Below are 11,257 nucleotides of genomic sequence, written 5' to 3'. Positions count from 1 at the left end.
CCCCCCCCCCCCCCCCCCTTGCAAAGATTCATTTTTTTTTTATGAATCTTTGCAAATCGCCTTTCCTAATAATGTGCTAATTAGCAGATGAATGTGGCTAAAGTAAACAGTCCCTCAGAGAGCACCTCGGAAGAGAAGGGCGGGGTCAGCATAGCTCATTAACATTTAAAGGAAAATGCTACAAAACTGCGTGCTCTGAAAAGAGCTGTTTTTGATAGGGTAAAAAAAGGTGTTTTTTACACTACCATTGAGAAGTTTTAACCAAACTATGTTGCAGACTTTTCATTAAGACCCAAAAGAATCATATCAACTTGTGGAAAATGGGCATCCTATGACCCCTTTAAAATCACTGTGTGTAATTTTTTGTAACAATAGCGGCACCAAATTAAATTCCAAAAATACTTAAAGCTTCGAAAAAAGTGTAACACTTACCAACTCTTCAATTGTTCTGACAAACAGGTAACTTCACTTTTCAGGAAATCAGTCTAAGAAGGGTTTACCTAAAGATGTTTAATTCCTAAAACAGCTATCACATTTTTACATTCATGGTGTCCATTTAAGGTCAAAACTAGGAAATCATTGTTTGGTGAAGGAAATACCAGAGTCGTTGTTGAACGTGTAAGTCAATTGACGTGTCCCTCTAACTGCAGTGGCCACTGACAGGTAATGATTACACAGTGCAGGCCTAACCACATAAGGAACTTGGCCACCCATCTGTTTATGTCTAAGAAGAAATCCAGACACACAAATACCCTTTCCATTTCTCTAATTATACTCTCACACATTTATTACGGGGCGGAGCAGAGGTAAATCTGGCTCTTCAGAGTTATCACAGAATGAAGGCTGGTGCCCACAAACCAGTGCCAACCAGCCAACACAGCAGACTAACCAAACAGTGTTTGCTTACAGGCTGGAGTTTAGGTATTGAAAATATTCTGCAATTGACGACACAGCTATTAATACCACTAGAGGAAAAAAACAACAACTATATTCTCTACTAAAAATGCTAGCATGTTTTGAATACTGGTCTACTATGTTCAGGTGTTCCTATTCTCTCTCTCTCATATACTGTATATATATATATATATATATATATATATATATATATACACACACAGACACACCCGCTTGACCATCTCCACTCCAGCCTGGACTGCCATGGGAATTTGTTCTGGTCTAAACTGAAAGAGTTGTCCTTAAAAACAATATCCAATATAGAAACAAACTAAAACCCCTTATTTTTCAAGTTCTATATTCAGAAATCAAATTAATTCTGTGACCATGATTGGGTTTGGTCTTAGTTCATTTGGTAAACGTGGATGAGAACATTCAGATCTTCCTGGTTTGGAGAGAATGATCAGAGGTCTGAAACTCAGACATGACATCAGGCATGTGAGAGGAGCAACGTAGACATTTCAGAAGTTTGAAGAACAGCTCACCATCTAAATGAGACCTGAATTCACTCAACTCCCTTTATAATGTAATTTGGGATGGTAAGTGTGATTGGAAGGCCTTTGGTGTATCTTCAGTGAGACAGACGTTTCACCACAGCTGGACCGGCACGGAAAGCTGGAAAAGATAAATCGGTGTGTCAGTCCTTGTTTTGACACATGGAAAAGTACTAATGGAGAAAATGATGAGTAACAAAGTCATCTTGAGGAGGTGCCGTTCTACTAAAAGAACAGTGAGTGTCAATGTGCCTGTATACGTGATTGTTTGTGTGCAGTTGTGAATGTGGTATGGATGGTGCTTTTGGGTATTCAATAAGTATTTTGTGTAAGGTACTGTAAGCTTCAAGACAAAAACAGACTCTCTAGCCATGGTGGGTGAGCAATTGGTTTTATGCGGTCTTAAGTCTTACGAGTTTGTAAGTAGTAGTTACCATGTGATGTGGGCTCAAGTGATTTTATTTGAAATAAAACAGTAATTTGAGGAAAAATAGCATTTTAGGTGAATAATTAAGGCTTTATATAAGTATTTTAGCTTTCTCATGCTACCTCAGAGCTGGATGGGACAATTAGTTGGGTCACTGTATAATGAGCAGCATTAGCTGGCAAGTGTTACCACTATTCATCAACAGTACACAGAATGTGTACAAACGAATTGCATTGTCAACTTTCACAATTAAACTTTACCAGTTAATTAAAAATAAAAAAATGCAGTTTGCTAATATTATTAACTTGATACGATCCTAATTCAAATATCTGGGCTCAGAGAAAATCATGAGATTCCCCACTGGTAAATAAAAGTTTATCTTCAGAGACACATGTTTTTAAAGAGAAACTCGAATACTAGGGTTATCACTTAAAGAACTGACTCAATGTCTATTGCCTACATGAACAGAAGACTACAAAAACAGCATCCTAATAAAAACGAGTTGCCATGGTCATTTGGTAATTTATAAATTGAATGTGCGAGGTTTCCTGTACACACACACACACACATATATATATATATATATATATCCAGAAAAAGGGAATCAAGTGTCCTAAATAAACAGGGGATCTGGTGTCCTTGTCGTGCTGTGTGCGGGGTTCGGGAAGGGAAGGGCAGTGGTCAGGAAGGAAGGGTCCAGGTAAGGGGTGGAGTCTGCACACACTCCCCTCTCTGGTCCGGGGCGCGAGGGGCGGCGGCTTCTTCCAGCTGCTGTATCCTTCTCGTTGCCCACGGCACGTGAAGGGACTAGACGGCTCGGCATCCTGGCCCGACGGCCGTATAACGGGAGCCACAAGGACACCAGCGTGCATGCACGGGGAAGAGACCGGTCTCCCAAGAAGAGGCGCGCTCGGCACTTAAACATTGGCGGTGATGAGGCTCCATTTGGTTCAGGTGTGCCCCATCACACGCGGCCAGCCCTGGCTATTTCAGCGCCCCTCCTCTCTTACGCACCCACTCCTGTCGGGAGCCTGGCAAAGGGCGGCGATTAAGGGACGGGGTGATGCTGATAATTAGGGGGAGACAGCCGACTCGTCACACCCCACCCCCAAGTGACATACCCGTCATCAGGTCGCTGCCCACACAGGAGTGCTACCATCCTCAACCAGGCTCCAAGCGTTCGCAGTGTGCGGGGCGGGAATTCCTCTCCGGGCAGGGACAGAGAAACCGGATTTTAGTCGACAGCCTCAACCAACCACAGGGTAAATGACAATAGAAGAAATGTCACTTACCCCTTTTGTGGCTGGGAGGCCGTCTCCGTCGTTTTTCCGTCCCAGTCCGGGTTTTCACTAGCTTTTGCGAGCAAGAGGGGATGACGTCATCAGGTGTTCCCCAACTGTGCTGTCTAGGCTTCGCCTTGCCCGCATTCTCCACCAATGTGGCAGGAGGACCAAACGACAGACACAGTGGGTGTGGGGTCAGGCCTCGGGGAGGCTTTTATTAACAGAAAATTAACAAAGTGTCCAGAAAAAGGGAATCAAGTGTCCTAAATAAACAGGGGATCTGGTGTACTCGTCGTGCTGCGGGTTTTGTGAAGGGAAAGGCAGTGGTCAGGAAGGAAGGGTCCAGGTAAGCACGCGCACGCGCTCCCCTCTCCGGGCCGGGGCGGCAGCTTCTTCCAGCGGCTGCATCCTTCTCGCTGCCCACGGCGTGCGAAGGGACTAGACGGCCCGGCATCCTGGCCCGACGGCCATGTAACGGGTGCAGTTCTCGTCTGGACCACGGGTCCAGCAGCTCACGACTCTGGCGGCACGGGAGTCCCTCTACGCACCCTTCCTGGACCCACGAGGACACCAGCGTGCATGCACGGGGAAGAGACCGGTCTCCCGAGGAGAGGCGCGCTCGGCATTTAAACAACGGCGGTGATGAGGCTTCATTCGGTTCAGGTGTGCCCCATCAAAACAAACTGCTAAAGCAAACCATGTAGGTAGGCTGCTCATTTTTTAAACAACTAATTTCACAGCTAAAGGCATTTTGCAAACTGCACAGTCTTAACATGAATGTGCTGTCGTCCTCATGACCTCTCTACCAAACATTGGCTACATTTTTTACTTGAGATTCTGTATTTGAACCTATCATTTGCTCAAACTAATTAAGCTAAACTTGACATTTTGTCTATGTGGACGATATCTAAAGTTAATAATCTTTTTGAATGTTTTCTGTATCGTCTTGTATGCTCTTTTGTAAAAAAAATGCCTGTTTTTCTCCTTTTGTTGTGCTATTTTGCTTATGTGGCATTATCATATTTCTCTGAGACCCAGGGTGTGACATCACACTGACTTCCAGATGGTTTAAAGGACATTCAGCCTCTGGGCAACACAGCCAACACCCCATAAAAGTCAACTCATTCTTTTTATTTAGTGGGCAGTGAATGTAGGCAGCTGCCACTGGGGCCCTGTAGGTCCATTTCAAACCTCTCACGGGTCGTAGAGCTAAACACAGACACCACAGTGTGCAAAATATGTGTTAAAAATGCCTACTGCCCTCATAGTTAAGACCAGTCATTTGGTGCTAACGCCCAGAACCATTACTACTTTTTCAGGTGAGTGGTATATCCTTTCTCCTAAACAGTAATTAGGGTTGATTGTATGCTTGTGAGTGCATCAGCTTATTTACTTTCCAGCCATGAGATCCTCTACTGGATTAGTTTAAATGCAGGGCAAAGCCCATTTAGCCAAATTACACAGCAACACTCTGGAAAAACAATCTAAAAACTAGAACACTCCCAGACGTTTATCCTTCAACTTATGGAAAGACACAAAAGGAGATCTTTACCCACAAACAGTTTCATGAGCAAGGGTGCGTGGCACTGTCTCCAAGGCTGTCTTAGTTTTTTTTTAATACCTACCCTCTCTCTCGAGTGGATTTATGAGTCTAGTTTAGGGTAAAAGGGTCGTTGGCAAGAGTTCCTGTTTGAGAGCTAAGGGTTTATGATGTTGACACTGAGGTGTTTCTGGAAATTGGAAGAGATCACATGCGTGTTTATGTGTGCAATCATAAAAGTACAATGCGTACAGGTCCAATCTGTCAGCATGCTGTGCCAACCGTGGCCTGACTGAGTACATAGAAAATCAGTCAAGTTTGTGTGTCAAACAGTCTGTTCTGACATAGACACATACTTCATGTGGTTTTACAGGATGAATGGACACAATGAAGTCTGTTTTACACAATAGTGTTTCTCTTTCTGCGCTGCCAGACGATGAGAAAGAGGAAGACTTTGGGGTGGATTTAATGTGTTTTTCAAGCTTGAGCAGCGAACCGAAACACTCCTCCATCAAATCTGACGGTCTGAGTCAATAGGGCCGTAACTCCACAAAGTGAACCTCAGCACTCCTTTCTGCCAGATTTGGCCTTTGTCTATCAACCGGACCACATGTGTGCAAGCAACTGCAAATGACCAGATAAAACAAAAATCTAGTCTTCTGTAATTCAACAAACGGCCTGTGGGAAAACCTTTATGAGAAGCGAAACAGAATTTTCAATCAAGGCAGCTGAGTTCAAACTTCTTTGAGGTATGTCAATGATGTGAGACTGAAGGATATAATCAAAGGCTGTAAGTCTGTTCACCTGTCTCTGATAAATCATTATAGATTGTGCATAACAGTGGGAAAAATCTGCATGTGTGAGGCGCACCACTGTCATGTTTGTTTGCAGTGCTGTCATCTTGTATCATTTGTGTTGACACGTTTTGCGTCACGGCTGTCTGCTCAGTGTTTATTACTGATTATTGCTGCCCACCCGGGAGCTGTCTCTCGAGAGACATCCAAAATGAGCACTTTACACACATACACATCAAATATATGACACACATACTCACAAACTATACATCCCATACAATTACAGTTATTGTACCTTTATCTTCTCGAAATACCAAATTTCCAAACCTTGCATAAACTGACCCTCTTTTGTGATATAAAGCCAAGGCCAGTGTTGGGCAGTAACCCATTACTTAGTAACGTGTTACTGTAATTTGAGTAATTTAACGTGTTATAATTTTCAAAATAGTAATTAGAGTATAGTTACAAGCCGAGGTCTCTATATGTTACTGCCGCGTTACATTGCTGAATGCAGTGTTTTATAATCTAGAGATTGTAAAAAGGATGTAGCTCACGCACTGTCGAGTCAAGTGCCAGTGGATTAGAGACCTGGACCCGCGAGACCCGACGCAACAGAGTGCGGCGCGGGACAAGATGGGCGAGTGCTGGTGCGGGCAGGTAGACACTTGTGTGTGTGAGGGGAAAGGTTCACGGGACTCCTGCAAAATAGAAATATCTAAACATAAAATATATAAAACAAATAAATTGTTATTCATCTAGTGCACAAAAAGCAACATGAACTAATATAAAATCTAAACGATTAACAGGTGCAAGCGAGTTTCTATTTAGGCTATAACAAGTGTTTGCAGCGTTGAGCAATGCAGTGCTGAAATTTGCGTGCTCACGAATCCTCTCATTATAACACACGAATTGTAGACATTATGAAATATTCATTACACATATATGTATTATGTCATAACAGAGATTTGTGAGATTGCGATGAACTGAGATGTCTTTTAGAGATTATAAATGCAGCTCTCTTTACTGGTATTCTGCCATGCCAAACCATGCACGCAGCACATTTAAAGACAGTTTCTTGTTTAGTGTTGTGTTGATGTGCACTTCACACAACTAATTATCAATTAAGGGCATCAAGTACAACATTGATTCCCAACCATTTTCCTGGAGGCACACAAACAGTACAAATTTTCAAACTCTTCTTAATCAAAACACATGTGCTTAAATTCACTAGCTTGTTAGTAGAGATGCCAAGACTTCAAATAGTTGGTTTAGATAAGGAAGGTGTCCAAAATATGTATCATTGGTGTACCTCCAGGAGCAGGGTTGTGAACAATGGATAGGCCCTGAATTTTCACAATAATTTTCAACTTCAGGCTTTCTGCAAAGCAGTGTATAAAGAAATAAAGTAATGCTCAACAACAACTTGAAATATGAAAGTTTAAAATATTTACAATTTAACATTCTGTAACTGCCTTATTGGGAAAGTACAGCTAGCAGCAACGTTAGCAATTTAATAGTCTTGACGCCACTTAATTGCTGTCAGAGTTGTGAAATAATGATGACGTGATGTAATGTTTATTAAAATGAAACTGTTACAAACAGACCTACTGTATTTAGTATTTGAATAGAGGCGTATGTTGAACTTCATCTCGCTTGAACTTACATTGAACTTTATACATACAGGTGCTGTATTATACTGTACTAAAGTACTGAATAAGTCTTTCTGTTGCTACATGTAAATGTCTATTTTTCTGACAAACTCATCTAATCTATTTCATCTGAAAACGCTTTGCCTTGAATGTATCCGAGTAGGGGGCTGCAGTCATTCTCTTGCCGAATTTGTGGCAGATGCCCAAGAAACAGGATGAACTCCATGCTAGTGGTGCTAACATTCCACTATGATGGTGAAAATAAACATATTCCACTCGAGTCAAAACAGAAGTCACTTGTCATCATGTGAAAAGGGCCTTTTTTGGGACCACTGTTCTCCTTAACTGTAGATATTATTTGGACATTTCATCTCACAAAAATACGCTTGTGATTGTGTTTGGACTTATTTGAAGAGAATAAAAAGGGGGAAATTAATAAGGAGATGTGGACAACTGTATGAGGCATTTTTTTACCTCCCCTTCCACTCACGTTTGTCTTGAAGTTTCACTGGTTGTTGCTCATTGCTGGTCCTCGGTATTTGGGACAGTGCTCGCACCTGACTAGTCGGCCAAATTTCAAAACAGTCTGAAATCTGTACTAGCATCTGTGACTAGTCACAGCACGTCTCACAAGTGCTTATACTAGACTAGAAGACCGTCTGGAATGGGCACATGCTGAGAGTTGGGTACAACCCGGGGCTTTTTGTTACAGACTAAAAACATGAATGGGCGATAAGCTTCAGTCTTGTAATGTTTGCTTGGCTTAAGATAAATGTCTTACATGAATCAGCTCCCTCCAAATTTAGTAAATGAGATGGCTGTTGAATTCTCTGGCAAGAAGAAATAGAAAATACTTCAAATGGAAAGTTAAGGAACTGTTGGAATAATTGTTGGAATTAATCAAACATTCAGCATCAGTAATTAAAAAGCAACATACAGACTCAACTGATAGAGTAAATCATCAAATGGGAAGATCTAGCCAAGAAAACCTCATGGAAGCGCAATTAAATTACAACCTCCAGGCATATCAGGTTTTGTACAAACCTAACATTGAGTCAACCCTAAATTTGAGATGCTAATTATGGGTCTCCATGATTAGAAAGAAAGACAAATTGTCTCACTATGGTAGAGAGAGAGAGAATATCCCACACAGGCAGACTAAGTTTTTTTTTTTTTTTTTGCTGCTGCTGTGGTTTAAATCAAAGCTGACTGTCCATGACAGCGAATAACCCATTCAATTAGAGCCAACCATTCGCCAATACTCCAGACTTAGCCCAGTCTTGCGAATGCTGTGCATCTCTGGTTGTATATGGTAACTGCATGCTTTTGGACCAGTGCTTATTTCATTTGCTTTTAGCACTGGTCCAAAGAGAGATTAGGAACGAAGAGTACATTTGGGGCTGTCTACTTGAACCCATCACCCCCCCCCCCCCCCCCCCCCGTGTCTCTTTCAATACATGCTTGCATGCCTCCAGAAACTGTTGCAACTGTGGACCCTGAATAGAAGACTGAGGTTCTGTCTTGTGGCAAGTCTAATTTACTTTTGGACTCTGTGCCTTTCCCTTTTCGTTCTCTCTCTCTTTGTATAAATTTACAATCTTGGTGATGAATGCATAGCGTGACCCGTATTGCGTTATGCCCGATTTAACAACAAAGGCTTTTACCACAATAACCATGCCATCCTGTATTCCTACTCTTTGTCCCCTCCAACTCTCTGTCAGTCTAGTTGGAAGCATCTCATTTTAGCCCCATCATTACAGTAAGAACAGATGCACTGGGCTGGTCCTCTGCTCTTTTTGGATTTTGAAGAGCACAATAGCTAATGGCAACCGGCAAGGTCTTCCAGTAAAGCAGCCACTTGGGGAGGAAAATGAGCTGGAGAAAAGCAGTCAGACTAAAGAACAATAGGTTGCCACTTCAGAACAAAGAGAATGGAGACGAAGCAGCTGAATCCGTTTGGCTGTTCTGAAGTACCATCTCTTTCTGAAGTAGCTTTTTAAATCCTCCTTTTCCCTGAAAACCAATAAAAAAACCAATAACTTCAAACTTCACTGAGATATTCTTAACCACAAGATTTGCTGTTTCTTTAAACAGCTCGCTCTCCTTCATTTATTATTTTCCCAGTTCTATTGCTCCTGCCAAACACTGTGCTATTGGGACCAATGACTGCTCCTGATGGTGGGCTGTTGTTCCTAGTGAACATGTAAGCAGCGGACTCTAACTCTTCCGGTGCAAATTCTTGGTAGCTCTCTGATTTATTCTACTCTATCAGACCAGCCCTGCTCACATTCCATGATGTCATTACCTTGTGCAAGTGGAATTTCCTCCACCAAACTCAGCACTAACCACACTAAGTGATGTTTAATGGATCAAGCTGTTCTCTGGAATTATTACTTAAAAGCATTTCTTTCCATATTTACCGCATCGAGTTGAATGGTAGGTTCCTGGAAATTGCTGGATGTTTTATGAGAAATGAGTGTCATTACTGCAGGGTAATGAAGCATACCTTCCAAATGGCTGACAAGTAGCATTCAGTACAGGTACAGGTTGATGTTGAAGAAGCACATCGTTTCAATTTATATGTTTTAAATTAGCCAAAGAGGTATTGACCAGATCAGGCCAAAATGTTCTCTGTTATCAGGTAACTGAGCAGAAAAGCCACACAATGCATCAACCAAGGATGTAGAGATGATTAAATCAATCTAACTTAAACACTCATTTTCTAGATATGAATGTTATGATATGAATCCAATTCCATATACCTCATCAAATATTCAGAAGAATATAATTATTTGAGAATATTAATTTCATATAATTCCCATTGATAAAGTAAAACAAATTAATTTAGCTTTACAAATGAGCTAATATCAGTAGGAGAAGAACACAGTCATAGAGCTGAATGAAGATACAAGGTTTATTTTGGCATAACTGAGACAATTTTAACCATAATGAGTAAATAAGCTTCCCAGCATTTGCAAAGGTGCTCAGTCTGGTTTCTAGGTCATTGCTTTAAGGAGTTATTGGTGGTTGATAAGAGACTGCAAATGCATTGCTAGGTAATTGCTTACTGCCTCAAGTCAATGTAAAGTCTATGATGTTCTGGTCTAATATAGCTGCTAAGTCAGTTGCATCTATTAATTTTCCTATCATCCATTTATCACAATTCTTAAACAATTAATATAACAACTCACCTCAATAATCCACACAATTTCATGCATCATGAATGTCCACAGCACAAATTGTGCAGTCAAATTTGAATGCTTAGAATTAGCAACAAGCCCTTTACAAGTACACTAAGTACAAGCAATAGTAATAATGATGTTTGCCTTAGCACCACTGATGATTATGAACCCTTGTTGAGGAGCTGGTTTGCAGAAGTTTTCATTTTCTTTTCTGAAGCTTTTCATGCGTCTGAACTGCACAACACTGCATATTGTAAAACCACATTGGATGGTGAAAAGTAAGAAGGCGTTGCTTATTACAACTGTAATAAGAGCTTTGGTTTTCACAGGGTAAACTGTGAACGAGCAAGTAGAGTTTACACATTTTTTCTCTATCCAAAACAACACTGCTGTGTGAGAAAGAGACAACCTATTTCCCCTCCAGTCAGCCAGCAGGCCTGAATCCACCCACTGCCAGCCTGTGGGAGTCCAGTATGTCTGCTTTGAGAACAGTGAACTGTGGGCTATTCTGAAAGACTGAATGAAAGCCGAGAGATTATGTGAGTAATGTATTTTATGACTAGTGTTCAGTTTCACACGACAGTGCTGACCAAGTGGAATGGATTCTGTTAATGTAAAGAAGGAACGGCTGCGAAACCCATTAGAATGAATGAGCTTACATCATAGCTCCAATCTTAGACCGAGTGTAACATTTTTTTGATATTGCAGAACATTTTGAGCACATTAGTTGAAAATCTTGGTGCAATAGGAGCTTTGGCCATTATGTATTAGCAACAAAATCATTTTAATAGTACAATATCAAGTTTCTTCCCATTTTCTATCCTTGTATTAGCATGTCATTAAAAGATCTTGTTAGCTCCCTCTAACAATATCTCCAGACACACTGTTAACATGTGCAAAAATAATTTAACATACACAGCATAACTTGAGGTTT

The sequence above is a fragment of the Sinocyclocheilus grahami genome, unplaced genomic scaffold, assembly GCF_001515645.1.
Source record: "Sinocyclocheilus grahami isolate Dianchi unplaced genomic scaffold, SAMN03320097.WGS_v1.1 scaffold98.1, whole genome shotgun sequence".
In the NCBI taxonomy this organism is placed as follows: Eukaryota; Metazoa; Chordata; class Actinopteri; order Cypriniformes; family Cyprinidae; genus Sinocyclocheilus; species Sinocyclocheilus grahami.
Note: the sequence above shows the minus strand (reverse complement) of the source record.